This window comes from Schistocerca gregaria, chromosome X, assembly GCF_023897955.1.
Source record: "Schistocerca gregaria isolate iqSchGreg1 chromosome X, iqSchGreg1.2, whole genome shotgun sequence".
NCBI classification, from domain to species: Eukaryota; Metazoa; Arthropoda; class Insecta; order Orthoptera; family Acrididae; genus Schistocerca; species Schistocerca gregaria.
In genome coordinates this window covers 658458007-658475396 of record NC_064931.1, presented here as the reverse complement: position 1 = coordinate 658475396, position 17390 = coordinate 658458007, and positions in this window count along the sequence as shown.

Here is a 17390-nt window from a genome sequence, read left to right as displayed (position 1 = left end):
AGAAGTGACTGTGGGATTCAGCCTGAAGAGGGAAAATAATTTTTGCTGTTGCAATTAACTTTAGTGTGAAAGTGGCAGTGGCATCAGATTTTTATTTTGAATAGGTGAAGTATGGTATCGGTAGCTACGATGCCACAAAGTGGGTGCGCTCTACTAAGTTGGCACTACGACACCGACACCGACGACAGCACCCCCTAAACGACGCTGTGCAGCTCTAAGAACGCTGCTCCAGATTCTACCCTTTTTGATTCAGAGTAGACGTCCACATTGTGTCTATTTCATAGTGGGCGAGCCACTACAGATTGTGCCTTTGTAACTTAATGTACAGCTTCGCACCTACGTGCTCATCTCAGCTAAAGTTAGGTACAATTGATGTATTCAAATTATTATGTGGTGATATAGTAAAACCACTTTTAATTGCAGTACCAAGTGTTCTACATCACCTGCTCCTCCTAGCTTCCTGCATTCAGTTTACAGGTGCAGACCCACGCACCGCCTTCCAGGAGGGATACAAAACGAGTCATATGAGTAGGTTTGGGGATTACAAGATTTTTGACACTCTCATAAAGGTATAGTTCCAGTAAGCAGAAACTAAAGAAAGTAAGAAAGCAATACAGAACTAAAAAGAAAAAAAGCGAAAATGGAGACAAAAGTGGAAGGCAAAAGAAAATCTGAGTTCCATTTTATTTCTTTATTTCTACATTAAAAAGAATTACCGATTTTATGATGAAGTCATTGTAAAAGTGCTCATAATCCTAAATCTAATATTTGAAGCACTATTTCGAGAAGGATATGATCTGTTGTTCAGTTATGAAAGAGCCAGCTTCTGATAGAAAACTGATACAGAGTGAAGTTATCTCGAAAATACTGTTATTACTTTGAGAGAAAAGAGTACTGATAATTCACAAATTGAAAACTATCTTTAATTTTAAAAGAGAAAGTGTTAATAGGCTTATGTCATGTCAGTACATAGTGACAGATTATGTCAATCATATGTTGAGAGATAGGTACCTCTGGTGTTGGCACGAGTTTGTCGAATAATAAGACAGTGACTCATATTCCAACGCAATTGAAGTATCAGGAACACTGAACGGTAAACTTGAAACTTATGTTAAAAAAAAATATTTACTTGCTAGATCAACGTAGTTACGGGAATGGACTCTGCACAGATATTCCAATAGACTCTTACGCCATTGTACGGAATTAGATTTACACGGGCGGAAGTTGGAGAAATAACGCCCGGCATAAGCAAAAGCTAGACAAATTACAGCTTATTTTAATCTTATTTTAGGATAGGAATTAATAAAATACAACTTACTAATTAATTTCAAATTTTGTCTTGAATTCAAACCAGACACTGACTTGAAGAATATCGAGCCCTAACAGATCAGTCACAGGTTCCTATACTGATGGAGACAGTTGCGAAGAGAGTTACTGTCTATTTCTCTTAGGCAATTAATCCTTTTAAGACATAGAACGAAAATATGTATAAAGAAATAATTAAAGGAAGCAACTTTGGTGTACTGACAAGCATATCTAGTCCGTAATAATCTGGTTGCGTTTTCAATTTCTTAATACAATTATAATCTTTATATAGCTACTCACGCCGTATTCATAACTGTGTACTGCTCTGAGCAATTTGTATAAGCTGTTTTTTTATTAATTAAAAAATCTTTAGTACCGAATTTAGGCGTCTTTTGAGCTAGTCTTTACGTAGTCAGTATAGCGGTGCACAAAACAACTCATTATCGAGATCAAAGTGAACAAAATAAAATATTCTGTAGCAGTGTCAAGATCGGTATTGTACAGGGCTTACATTTGGCAGATTATTACGAACACTTTTTGATAGAGTTGTCTGACTTGGTGAGAGAATAAGAATTTGTCCTGAGCTAGACACATTACTGGAGATTTCAATGATTCTGTCGGTGTGTATACTACGAATCCCTGATTTGCATCATTACACAGTATAATACACTTGCATGCAAAACTCAATGACGAAAGTAACTTTGGCATGGTGTATCACTGCCAAGTAATATAGCTCGCTGAAACTTGGACCATACATAGAAAGAACAGCCACACTATAGTACAGTCCAGTGTAGTACAGAACAGAAGATGACTGAAAGAAATACGCAAAGAGACGAAGAAGAATGATGCTTTTATTCAAAGATAAACATAACACTCAAGTTACTGCGATTTATGATGGATGCCTGGATGTTAAAAAAGGCGGAACATGGTTCTTAACAGAGTGTATGATCATTACAGCGGTCAGTGCATGTTCTTCGGCTTGCTCCCACGTGCTAGCCACAAAGCGGAAAGGAGTATTTTTTATCATAGCGTTCAATTCCTCCACCAACGTAAGTGTATGTGAACCAGCTGCAATATGCCTCCTCACCGCACCCCACACTTGCTCGATGGGGTTTAAGTCACAGGAACAAGGGGGACAGTGCAATCGTTCAATATCATCTTATTTCATCAGATAAGTCACCTACGCGTTTCGATGCGATCGCACTTTGTTATCCACAAAAATGAAGTGAGGGTCGAAGCCACCTCTAAAAAGACGCACGTGGAGAAGGAATATAGTGTCACAATAACTTTGAGCGGTGAATGCACCGTGTTCAAAGATTATGAGTTCAGCGTCTGCATGCAAAATTTTGCCTCCCCGCGTCGTAACATCTGAAACACCAAAATGATCGTGTTCGGCACTGTCCCTGGGTGCGTTCCGTACCCTTATATAGCGAGAGGTGGGAGCACGGGGTGCATTACGTACTCTTACACTACTGGCCATTAAAATTGCTACACCACGAAGATGACGTGCTACAGAAGCGAAATTTAACCGACAGGAAGAAGATGCTATAATATGCAAATTATAAGTTTTTCACAGCATTCTCACAAGGTTGGCGCCGGTAGCGACACCTACAACGTGCTGACATGAGGAAAGTTTCCAACCGATTTCTCATACACAAACAGTAGTTGACCGGCGTTGCCTGGTGAAACGTTGTTGTGATGCCTCGTGTAAGGAGGGGAAATGCGTACCGTCACGTTTCCGACTTCGATGAAGGTCGGATAGTAGCCTATCGCGATTGCGGTTTATCGTATCGCGACATTGCTGCTCGCGTTGGTCGAGATCCAATGACTGTTAGCAGAATATGGAATCGGTGGGTTCAGGAGGGTAATACGGAACTCCTTGCTGGATGCCAACGGCCTCATATCACTAGCAGTCGAGATGACAGGCATCTTATCCTCATGGCTGTATCGGATTGTGCAGCGACGTCTCGATCCCTGAGTCAACAGATGGGGACATTGAAACGTCCACTATGAACAATTATACATGATTGTGCTCAAACTGACACACAATAATTTTAGCGCAAAGCAATCTGACTTTCAAAAATCCCTACAAAAGAATGGCCCTGACTAGCATTAACCTATACGTTTCAAAAATCACTTATCTCACAAAAATCTTCGTTACTCAAGCTACTGCAATACAGCGAGCGCCACTACTGCCAGCTAAATAAAAGATTCAAACTATGGAAGGCACTAACAACTGATAGGCATAGTTAGCAAATGAAAGATTTTAATACAGAACAAACAATGTACACTCCTGGAAATGGAAAAAAGAGCACATTGACACCGGTGTGTCAGACCCACCATACTTGCTCCAGACACTGCGAGAGGGCTGTACAAGCAATGATCACACGCACGGCACAGCGGACACACCAGGAACCGCGGTGTTGGCCGTCGAATGGCGCTAGCTGCGCAGCATTTGTGCACCGCCGCCGTCAGTGTCAGCCAGTTTGCCGTGGCATACGGAGCTCCATCGCAGTCTTTAACACTGGTAGCATGCCGCGACAGCGTGGACGTGAACCGTATGTGCAGCTGACGGACTTTGAACGAGGGCGTATAGTGCGCACGCGGGAGGCCGGATGGACGTACCGCCGAATTGCTCAACACGTGGGGCGTGAGGTCTCCACAGTACATCGATGTTGTCGCCAATGGTCGGCGGAAGGTGCACGTGCCCGTCGACCTGGGACCGGACCGCAGCGACGCACGGATGAATGCCAAGACCGTAGGATCCTACGCAGTGCCGTAGGGGACCGCACCGCCACTTCCCAGCAAATTAGGGACACTGTTGCTCCTGGGGTATCGGCGAGGACCATTCGCAACCGTCTCCATGAAGCTGGGCTACGGTCCCGCACACCATTAGGCCGTCTTCCGCTCACGCCCCAACATCGTGCAGCCCGCCTCCAGTGGTGTCGCGACAGGCGTGAATGGAGGGACGAATGGAGACGTGTCGTCTTCAGCGATGAGAGTCGCTTCTGCCTTGGTGCCAATGATGATCGTATGCGTGTTTGGCGCCGTGCAGGTGAGCGCCACAATCAGGACTGCATACGACCGAGGCACACAGGGCTAACACCCGGCATCATGGTGTGGGTAGCGATCTACTACACTGGCCGTACACCTCTGGTGATCGTCGAGGGGACACTGAATAGTGCACGGTACATCCAAACCGTCATCGAACCCATCGTTCTACCATTCCTAGACCGGCAAGGGAACTTGCTGTTCCAACAGGACAATGCACGTCCGCATGTATCCCGTGCCACCCAACGTGCTCTAGAAGGTGTAAGTCAACTACCCTAGCCAGCAAGATCTCCGGATCTGTCCCCCATTGAGCATGTTTCGGACTGGATGAAGCGTCGTCTCACGTGGTCTGCACGTCCAGCACAAACGCTGGTCCAACTGAGGCGCCAGGTGGAAATGGCATGGCAAGCCATTCCACAGGACTACATCCAGCATCTCTACGATCGTCTCCATGGGAGAATAGCAGCCTGCATTGCTGCGAAAGGTGGATATACACTGTACTAGTGCGGACATTGTGCATGCTCTGTTGCCTGTGTCTATGTGCCTGTGGTTCTGTCAGTGTGATCATGTGATGTATCTGACCCCAGGAATGTGTCAATAAAGTTTCCCCTTCCTGGGACAATGAATTCACGGTGTTCTTATTTCAATTTCCAGGAGTGTATTTACCTTAATAATCATCAAAAGTCGTAATATATACAGCAGTTCATGACATCCAGTCTTACAAATTACGAAACTCCGCCATTTCTCTCCCCACATCCACCACAACTGGCGGCTCAACTCCAACTGCGCAAAGCTACCCGCTGTTAACAGCCAACAGCCCAACACTACAATGGCAGACAATGCAAAGCAGCCACAGACTGCACACAGCACAGCCAGTGATTTTCATACAGAGCGCTACGTGGCGTTACCAATATAAAAACCTAAACAGCCTACTTGCAACATTTGCAAGACAACAACCATCTGCACGGACAGTTCGACGACGTTTGCAGCAGCATTGACTATCAGCTCGGAGACCATTGCTGCGGTTACCCTTGACGCTGCATCACAGACAGGAGCGCCTTCGATTGTGTACTCAACGACGATCCAGGGTGGGAAAACGTCATTATTTCGGATGAATTTAGGTTCTGTTTACAGCATCATGATGGTCGCATCAGTGTTTGGCAACATGGCGGTTAACGCACATTGGAAGCGTGTATTCGTCATCGCTATACTGGCGTATCACCCGGCGTGATGGTACGGGGTGTCATTGGTTACACGTGTCGGTCACCTTTTGTTCGCATTGACGGCACTTCGAACAGTGGACGTTACATTTAAGATGTGTTACGACCCGTAGCTCTACCCTTCATTCGATCCCTGCAAAACCCTACATTACAGCAGAATAATGCACGACCTCATGTTGCAGGTCCTGTACGGGCCCTTCTGGATACAGAAAATGTTCGACTGCTGCCCTGGCCAGCACATTCTCCAGATCTATCACCAATTGAAATTGTCTGTTCAATGGTGGCCGAGCAACTGGCTCATCACAATACGCCAGTCACTACTCTTGATGAACTGTGGTATCATGTTGAAGCTGCATGGGCAACTGTAGCTGTACCCGCCATCCAAGCTCTGTTTGACTCAATGCTCAGGCGTATCAAGGCCGTTATTACGGCCAGAGGTGGTTGTTCTGGGTACTGATTTCTCAGGATCTATGCACCCAAATTGCGTGAAAATGTAATCACATGTCAGTTCTAGCATAATATATTTGTCCAATGAATACCCGTTTATCATCTGCATTTCTTCTTGGTGTAGCAATTTTAATGGCCAGTAGTAAATATGACGAGAAGTGGGAAAACGTAATGTGCCCAGGAATATTGTCGAACATGGTCATAGGCAGCGTGGAAACACCTCCAAAAGCATGCATTGCCCTCCATGGTGGTCACTAACGCTATTGAGAACAATGTCGCACTTCTTTTAGTGCCCATATGACAACCATAAATCACGGTGACTTCAGTGTAAAGATTGTCTATGAATAAAAATGTCGTTTCTGTTCCTCTCGCCTCGTGTTTCTTTCAGTTACCTTCCATGTTATGCTGTAGCGGTTGTTTCTATGTTCGGTCGAATATTTATCGAGTTATGTTACTTCGCAGCGACTCCTAATGCTAAACTTACTTTCATCCTCAAGTGTACTTAGTCTTACGGTAACCCGATCCGTCGCTTCATAACCTCTTTGTGATTTCCCTAAATTACTCCAGGCAAATGCCGGAATGGTTTCTCTGAAAGGGCACGGCCGGTTTCCTTCCCCATCCTTCCCTAATCCGATGAGACCGATGACCACGCTGTCTGGTCGTCTTCCCCAAACCAACCAACCATAACCTCTTTAACATAAATTTCCACAACGTTTCTTTGTAGCATCATAGCACATAATCGATACAATCAATGCGAAACTTGATCTTCTCCTGTCGTATCGAATGATCAAGTCATATGCGATAATGCAGAAGGATAGCGTCCTTGGCACCACCCGATATTTCGACAGGTAAGCACGCCTACATTTTCAAGGAACAAATGAAAGTTGAGATCGCTGGGTATGGTTACTTAAACCCTCTACTGACGGAACTACGCCAACCAGGAATCAGACGATGGTGCTTTTTCAAACAGAATTGATCGTATTCTGAGGAAACATAGTGTGATGTGTTTACCGACAGATGTTTTACGGTCTTTTGTTTGTGTAAGGTAGGCGTCTACTGCATCCCCTGCGGTTGTAGCATTTCATATGTCGGTCAGACCATCAGAACAGCGGACGATCAACGATATAGCATATACATTACACAACCTTACAACAGCGAGCATATCTGCCATTGTTGATCACTGTATGGTACCGGTCATTTGGTGGATCATAACAACAAAGATATGCTTCTGGTGTATGCTTCAGTCACTGGGATAGTTTTATTAAGGAATATATTAAAATTAAACAAGTGACGTAAATAAAGCCTAATCTTTTTGCTTAGATTCTGCGTGCAGTTATGTCATCTACCTGGCCAAACAACACAGTGACGAAGTTAGCCCTGCTTGCTCGGTCGTTGTTAATTAATGTTTCATTATCAGTAACATCTGGCATTGTCGTCTTTGGTTGTGTGATGGTGCTAGTTTATTGTGTTTATCTTTTTTTATATGCCATCTTTCGATTCCTGGTTGGCGAAGTCCCTTTCGCCGACGGATTAGTTTGACGTGCACAGTGATCTCTCGTTTCGTTTTTGCCTTGAACATGAAGGTGCGCTTACTTTTCGAAATAACGACCGTTGTAGAGGACGTTTGCAACTCTATTCCCATAAGTTATTTGGTTGTAGGCACTCATTGAGTTAGTCTTTTGTCATAAGGTATATTTCTAGAATTAAACACTGCAAATTTTACAGTGATACTTGTATTACATGTTTCCTTTCAACTGTTTAATTATTTAAAAAGTCTCATTCTGAGGCTGTCTGTGCATGTGACGTCCAAAAATCATTACTAAAAAAATCTGTAAAAGCAGTTCACAGTGAAAAATAGTGAAGTGTATTTAACAAAACTGCAACACTGCTGTGGTCATTGATGGCTTAGGTTTTTGATCTCATTATTAACCTTTGTTAATGTCACCTCTTTCTTGTGCTGTGATTCAATAGACCGCAGTAGGGCTGCACAATAAAAAATTATGGAATTTGGAAGACGAAACACGTAATAAGTTCTAATAAATTGATACTGCAGAAAGTTAAACTTTTTTTTTTTACTAACACAAAGTGTGATTTTGAAACTAGTCTAATGTGACAGATTTCTTCGACCTTTGATTGTCATCTTTAAACACATAAAAGTCTACGATATTGTCAGTCACTAATTTCGAGTGTGTGCAGCAGGACTACGTGGACATTATTGTGGACCATCTGCATCCGTTCATGCTTGATGTCTTCCCCGAAGGTGCAAAAATGGTTCAAATGGCTCTGAGCACTATGGCACTTAACATCTGAGGTCATCAGTCCCCTAGAACTTAGAACTACTTAAACCTAACTAACCTAAGGACATTACACACATCCATGCCCGAGGCAGGATTCGAACCTGCAACCGTAGCAGTCGCGGGGTTCCGGACTGAAGCGCCTAGAACCGCTCGGCCACAACGGCCAGCCTTCCCCGAAGGCGATAGAATCTTCGAGTAGTATAACTGTCTGTATCACAAGGCAAGAAACGTGATCAGTGGTTGGAGGAGCATGATAATCAATACATGTTCATGCCCTGACCAGAAAATTCGCCTCATGTAAACCCAGTGGATCACGTTTGGGATGCTGTCGGGGACTACAAACCAGCATCCAGTAATTGCTTGGAACTGTGTGATCTGTGGGTAGACATCTGGAGTCACATACCTCCGGAAACATAAAGGACTTATAGAATCCGTTCCAAACAGAATCGCTGCAGTATTGCATTACAAAATTGGACCAACAGCCTGTTAAACACGTAGTTATAAGTTTTTGACTCATCAGTGTACGATGTGCGTCCTCTCTTTCAGTTATTTCTCCTTTCTAGAAACCTTTTCCTAGTCCTAAATGTTTAATGCCGTGAGCCCCCTTTACTTCTTTACGTATGAAACCTCACCCGTAACATGTTTTATTGAGCAACCATCGTTCTGACATGAACCCACCGCCTCAACTCAGTCCTGCCACTGCGGTGTGCTCTATTTCTCCATAATAAATCCCTGTTTCAATCTTTTCGTTATTCCTATCTGTAGCAAAATTCTTAATATTTTCTATTTGCCATGCAAATGTTTCACCATGCATCACATGTGCTGTTATCACTACAACTGAAGGCAAGTGGGGAGGTACCCCTTTTGAAGAAAAGAAAACATTATCGGCTGGAAGAACGATTTGCTAACCCCATACTCCTACACTGTTGACGTCCAATGACGCTTTTGATGGAAAAAATAAAGCATTCGGTAGGCTTCGGGGGTTCCGACTTGGCACAACGGATATTCATCTATTTTCAGAACTTAAAGAACACCTTCGACGATTTCACTTTGATAGTAATGAAGCAGTGCAAGGATGACTGTGATGAGAAATAAATACAGACACAGACATGATGAATAAAGAAATGAAACTACATGGTTTCAGAGAACTGTTCAAGCCTTAAACATCTATGATGCATATATGCAGACTCAAGCGACGAATGAAAATCTGTATCATGGAAGGACTTGGAAAAAAAATGTGGGTGAAATCTTACGGGACTTACTTACTAAGGTCATCAGTCCCTAAGCTTACACACTACTTCACCTAAATTATCCTAAGGACAAACACACACACTCATCCCCGAGGGAGGACTCGAACCTCCGCCGGGACCACCCGGACAGTCCACGACTGCAGCGTCTGAGACCGCTCGGATACCCCGCGCGGCGAAAGATTCGAAGCAGGGTCTCCTGTTCACGAGACAGATGCGCCAACCACTACGCCACCCTTGCACAGTGGCTTTGTAAAACTTCACGGACTACCCTAACATGCCTCCCTACTCAATCCAAATTCCCATTCGTGCCTCAGCTCATTTTGTACTTCGTTCGCTGCTGAGTTGCTATTCCAATATAGTTGGAGAGCCTCTACAATACTGTTCGAGTTTAGGGGGAATACAAAGTGGGATAAAAGATGAATAGCAATTTGAATTGAGGAGGGAAGTGTGGTAGAATAGCCAGTATGGTTTTCCGGAGCCACTGTGCCAGGATGGCGTAGTGGTTAGCGCATCTGCTTAGTGAGAAAGAGATGCAGGTTCGAATCCCGACGATGGTACAAATTTTCAAAAAAAAAAAAATGTTCAAATGTGTGTGAAATCTTATGGGACTTAACTCCTAAGGTCATAAGTCACAAAGCTTACACACTACTTAACCTAAATTATCCTAAGGACAAACACACACAGTCATGCCTGAGGGAGGACTCGAACCTCCGCCAGAACCAACCGCACAGTCCATGACTGCAGCGCCTTAGACCGCTCGGCTAATCCCACGCAGCACAAATTTTCATTCGAAGCTTCAGTCTGCATTACATATCATGAAGAATAAAGATGTTGAATGTTAATAATGTTCATTTTATTTAAAAAGTGCTAAAAGTTTTCACATAAAAAATTTGCTAACTTTACTTTAGAGCTTGCCCTTGTAATTAAGTAGCACACCGTCATCATATAAACTACAATTCTGAGCCCTCTAACGGCAGAAGGCTGCAGATATGAAGACGAATAAATATGTAGAATGGCAAGAACGTTTGCTTCATTTTAAAGGCTTTAAGAACTGCCTAAAAAAGTTCGGAGGTATTACTTTTCAGCACACCCTCGTAAAAACAGTTTCTAAGAAGTGGTTTCGGTGGACAGCACCAAAAGGAAACTGATTTAAAGTTCGGAATAGGAGGCTAGTTGTTTATTAACGAGAAAGACCCGAAGTGTTTCTCCGTAATAAATAAATTCACGCGCCGTGAGCGCGCGACACTGCCAAGTTTAGCCTCTGGGGCTTAATCAGCCTCTGAATCCGTCGCGGACAAGTGCGGAGCCCCCATTTAATAATGGCCCTCGGCCGTGTGACGCGGCTTTGTTGCCGAGCCGCGTGTGTCGGCCACATCGCTATTGGAGGCGGCTGAAAGCGTTAAACCCGGCGAGCTCGGTGCCTATGTATAATGTAGAGCGGGCGACGCGCCGCTTTGCGCATCACGGATTGATGAGGTCGGGACTCCGTAGGTATCGACCCGTGATCTGCCGGCCGGCGGCGCGGCTCCACATCAAACGGCCTGCGGTCGCCTTATCAGGCCTTGCGGCTTGGCTGCTCTGCATCAGCGTGGTCCCGCGCCGGCCGCCGAATTTCCTGCAAAATTTTCATGCCCAACTTCCCGTGCTACCGACTATGGTCGCATGAACTTGAAGTACTTGTGGAACAGTCGAGAAGTAGCATTCATTCTGACGATACAAAAACAACTTAAACATATCCTCGGTAGGTCCAGCTCCGTTTTCAAAATAAGTGTTCATCTACGTTTCTAGCTTCGCTTTTAAAGCTCCGAGAATTCGTCATATCGCACCACGGCAAGAAAAGTGACACAAGTCGAGAAACGTTAGCTTTAGTTTACGTTACTGAAAAATATATGTGAAGTACCCCAACGCCCACGAAAAATATTGCGGAATTTCCTGCCGACAATACTTAAAAAATTGTTCAAATGGCTCTGAGCACAATGGGACTTAACATCTATGGTCATCAGTCCCCTAGAACTTAGAACTACTTAAACGTAACTAACCTAAGGACATCACACAACACCCATTCATCACGAGGCAGAGAAAATCACTGACCCCGCCGGGAATCGAACCCGGGAACCCGGGCGCGGGAAGCGAGAACGATTCCGCACGACCACGAGCTGAAATTTCAAGAAAGGTTATAATATTTCAATATAAGTTCTACAGAATTAATTCTTTAATTCGAGTTTTCTCAAGTGCTGCGTTTTTGAATTGTGCCACTGTTCTACCTGGGGTGGCATATTTTAAACTTGAAAGACGTACAACAGTAATGTAACTGTTACACTAACGTTACTTTGTAATTAGTTGTAGATTTTATTGATATTTTGAGATAGAAAGAACTGGCAGCAAGCCGGACACTAATGAAGCCTTTCACTTCGTGGTGGCCCTTCGCTGTTGGCGTCCCGCTACTGATGCACGATTTTGACAGACTTTTCTGTTTGAAGATACAGCAGTTTCAGACCAGGAAAGTTCGTGAACGTCGAGGACAAATCCGGACAGACATACACACGACGTGCACATGAAAATACCACAGCACATTTTGTTCGTTCCTGGTATCTACCATGGAACTTCAATGTGTCACGTCTATAAAATATTTACAAGTATACGAACGAAGTGATTTAAAATGGAACTACTACATAAAACTAATCGCAAATAAGACGGATTCCAGACAGAAACTCATTGTAAAAACCCTCATAAGGTAGCTTACAAAATCCTCGTTTCACTAATAATTGAATATTTCTTGTCATTCTGGGATCCGTATCACATAGGATTCATAGAGGAAATACAGAAAATCTTAACAAGAGCAGCGTGTTTCGTTACAGGTTCATTTAGTAACTGAAAAGGCCTGACGGAATGCTTAGCTAGTTCCATTGCCAGACTCTGCAAGAGAGACGTTCGCGTAACGCTGTAGCTTACTGGTAAAATTCAGAGACCGTGCGTTCCTAGATGTCAACCAATATATTGCTTTCTCCTAAGCATCAACTCAAAAGTTCGAGCTCACACGGAGGCTTGCCAACCATCGTTCTTCCCACGAACGATGCACCACTGGAATCGAAAAGGACGGAAAGGAAGGAAGCGACACTAGTACAGAAAGTAACCTCCGCCATACACCTGAAGGTGGCTTGGGGAGTATGCATGTATTTGTAGAAGTAGACAGCTGCTACCTAAGAGTCTTTCGACAAAATGAAAGTCATCGTCAAGTTGTCGTATACATTACGCTGCTGGGCGGTGTCATAGGAACGCATGTTCGTGCAGAAACTATATTTTCTTGAAACCTGTACCGCAACTGTTACGCAGTACGATACTTTTGTCTTTCTGCAGTCACCTCAAGTTCTGACTCGTGTTGGAAAGAAGCACGAACCTTATGGCACGAAAGTTCATTCATTACTTAGCACGTTCATACATCTTTTCACTTTTATGCCATACAGTTTTAATTTTGAAGAAGTTTTGATATTTCTCGCCACTGATAACACGATGTAACCTGTATAAGATAGACTCCAATGTCAGTCGCATGACCGATGGCATCGGAAGACACCTGGATACATGTCGGCACTGGAGTTGCAGCTCTTCAAATACAGCCGTAGTGGTAGGCATGAGTGTCGTAATTAGCGACATTGTTCAGTAATTGATAAAAGTGGCGCCCCTAGAGATTAGAAAACTGTTCTTTAGTTGGCAGTAGTTAGTTGTTTCTTTACATAACTAATTCATGAATGCTGTTTCTGTATTCCTTGTCCGCAACGCCTCTTTATGCAGCAGCCAACTGTGCTCTCCGGTGGGAAATTAGTGCGAGTCACGCCACGTCGTTTGGGAGGGAAACAGCTAGCCAGAAGCTGCCGAAAATTCTTGCCAATATAACTCGTACTTACGCTACATTGAAACCTAAAGCCTAATTTTGTTAAACTTCACACTTCACTCGAATGGATAAACTGTAATGTATTTAGTTTTCTCATAATTAAATACGCGTTTTGTCCTATATTTCAGATCTGATCTGAGAGAAATCGTGGGTAACCTTAGCAACATTTATAAAACATATTTGTGAAAACATTAAAACGTTGCAGTGAAGGAATGGATTAGGAGAATGTCTTTGAAAAGAACAGAGACGGTTCTAGAACATTTTTCCACACAAGCGACTTTTAATTTGGCGCTACCCCCCCCCCCCCCCCCCCCCCCCCCTCAAGGGCTCGTCTGGCGCTTGGCGCTCTTCACCGCCTGGCGCACCAAGCTGCCGTTACTAATTGTGATATGTGCTGTTGGAGAAATCTCACGTCCTCAGCTCCTCTGAGCTTGGCGCCCCTAGCGTGTCGGCACTGTAGCTCAGCGTGTTCGGTCAGAGGGTTAGCTGCCTTCTGTAATAAGAAAAACTGAGTCAATCGACCAACAACGAACATAAAGGGATGTCTTACGACGTCCGCCCCGAGCAGATGCAACGAACAGAAGCGAACAAAATGAGACTAAAAAAAAAAGCGTGGGCCTGTATCGCTTGCGCCTTACACCGGCCCTGCATAAAGATATTGGCTGTCGTTTCAGTCTGGGGCTGTTGGTGACCAGAACCAGACACCATCATAAAATGTTCTTAACTTGCCCATTGAATGAATCGTCTGTGGATCATTCTGGCTACGCGATTGGAATATCCTAGATGTATCCTGCGATATTCAGTGTTCCCTCGAAAAACAGTATAGGAGTACTGTCAGTAGGTCATTGTTTCTTGCTCTACGATGCTCCGAGTGACTCCTGTAATTCGTTGCTTGGTAGAGACAGCAGTAGAAAGAATCTACTTTCAACATAAAATGTTGAACCACTCATCTTACTATCTGTACTTTTCATTTACTGTCAGAGATCGGTTTTATGGAGGTAAGATGTTGAGAGTAAGCCTGTCAATTTACACTCTTTCTCGTGATCCAACAAAAGCTACTCTTGTTCTAGGTGATAGTACGAGGGTAACGATGGTTTCAATTCGTGATCCGACTGCAGTGTGATCCGTAATGAATGGTCGTCTCATGTGGTGGTCTACAATACTTATCAAGCCAGGACGGAGCTCCAAACAATTGATCACTCTTTCAACAAGATAATATTTTGATAACGTGTGTAATAATGTATACTTTAATTCACAAATAGCAAATTAAATATGAATGTGATATATGTTCAAAAATGCTCAAATGTTTGTGAAATCTCATGGGACTTAACTGCTAAGGTCATCATTCCCTAAGTTTACACTCTACTTAACCTAAATTATCCTAACGACAAACACACACACCCATGCCCGAGGGAGGATTCGAAGCTCCGCCGGGACCTGCCGCACAGTCCATGACTGCAGCGCCCTAGAACGCTCGCGGTTGTGATGTATGTTGTAAATTTATATACATGAATTTCTTACTCATAAGCAATGAAACAGACTGTGCGGATTTAAAGAAACACGATATAACCTTATATTTAAGATGTACGATGGCTTAAAGTGCGCTGTACTAAACATGGTACAAGGGACAGATTATAAATAAGTAACTTCAGTTCCTATAGTCTTACACATTCCACGGTCACTGCGTGTTTCCTGTACTGCCAATAGCACAGCGCTTAGACTATTGCATTTACTGCCCTCTAACAGAGACTCACGGAAATATATCGACTCTACGAAATTCAAGCCTCTAGGATTGACGCCCGCGCTGAAAGGAGGGGCAAGAAGCAGAGGCATTAGCGCCGTTCTCTGCTGCAGAACGGCGTTTAAGATCGGTCACTCGGTGCGCTTTGTCACTTGTTCTTGGGCTCACAAGAACGTTTGACGTCACACTAGCAACTATGATACTCACTTCGGTTCTTAATTTGGTCGTGTTCTATCGACAGCTTGCATGTGGAACAGTAATAATAGCTCCCTGCCAGAGACGGTCGCTGGAACTCTTGTAAGACCTATAGCGTCACGTACTGAGACGCACGTCACTCGGCCCGTATACTCGGTCCAGTGACATTGATGCGACCACCGTCTATGTCCGATATCATCATGCAGTAACCACACAGTGATGGAAGGTGACAGCGTTAGCGGTGAAAGACCTATGAGGTCGGGGGGGGGGGGGGGGCAGGGGGGGGGGGACGCTGTTTGCCGTAATGCGGGGACGGAAAGATTTATCTGACATCCTAAACGGCACAGGGCATGATCATTGCTTTCGGGCCAAGGGTGGAAGCATTTCCGAAACGGCTAAATTTGTGGACTGTTCACATGCCACACTATACAGTGCATGGCAAAATGAAGCTATCAAAAGCCGGCAAGCGTCGAGGCAAGTGTGATTCACCACGGGCCATAAATGATAAGAGCTAAACGACGGCTGCAGAGACGTGTACGGGCGAAGAGACGTGCAACTGTAGAGCGACTGCCGGCCTAAATGAAGCAAGGGAATAGCAAACGTGCCTCCTCAACGACAGTTCATCGAACGTTGCCTATATGGTTCTCCGAAAGAGGTGCCTGGCACATGGATCCGTTGCGGCCGCTGTTCATCAGCGACGAAGGCTGGAATTCACACGCCAGTACCACAACAGCAAGATCACTGAGTGGCGACAGGTGGCCTTTTCAGACAAATCACGTTTTTTGTCAATCGGACAGACTGCCGTTGACGTGCACGGGGTGAAACCACTGAAAGTAACCACCCTGAAACAATCGTCGGAAGGGTCCATGCCAGAGGAGGTAATGTTACGGTCTAGGGAATTTATTCGTGTCATTTTCCGGATGATTTCGTCGTTTTGGAAGTCATAATATATCAACAGACTATGCATCTATACTTGGTGCCATGCCCACCCCTACTTGCAGTTGCTTTCCATCAGCACAATGACATCTACCAGCAGGACAATGCAACGTGTCTCACAGCTCGCAGTGTACGTGTATTGTTCGAAGAGTACGAGGATAAGTTTAATGTTCTCCTCTGGCCACCGAACTCCCAGAACTTAAACCCAATCGAGAGTATGTGGAACGACGTCGATCGGGCTATTCGCACCCTGGATCCTTAACCGAGAAACCTAGCGCAGCTGGCCGCGCAACGGATTCGGTATGGCTTCATGTTCTTGTCGGAACCTTTCAAAACCGCACTGACACTCTTCCTGCGCGTCCCTGCAGAGGTATTCGCTGCAAAAGCTGGTTATTCAAGCTTTTGGCAGGAAGTCACATTAATGACACAAGAGAGTGCATCTCGTTGGTCACGGTATGCTCTGAATGAAGCGCTGTCCACGTGATATGCGTTACAATGAGCCCGCTGATCGGTTTTCCCTGTAGTTTACTACTGGAAGTATGTGTCTCGTGTACGCGACTTTGGCCAGTCCTACTGGTTCTCCGTATCGTTCTCTGGACGCTGTCTGACGCAGTCTACCTCAAGGCCTGTTTTTACGTTTAAAATGTTCCCAGCTCTTCTGCTCAGGATCATGAATACAAACTTGGAAGTGTGTGTTCTAATTCGCTACTAAATATAATTTCTGAGTTACGTCCTTAGAGTTCCACTAGTCCAGCAAAGAATAACGTCTCCAATAGTACGGTTGAGAGCCGGTATGGGGTACAAGCTGGGTGCAGAAGAGTATTACCAATACAACGATGGTCATCACGCCATAATTCAATCGACTGGAAGGGCACAGAATATGATTTCACACTGCAGATAGACAGCACTAAAGCGATCGATCAAGTGAACGAAGAGTCAGAAAATGGCTCTGAACACTATGGGACATAACTTCTGAGGTCATCAGTCCCCTAGAACTTAGAACTACTTAAACCTAACTAACCTAAGGACATCACACACATCCATGCCCGAGGCAGGATT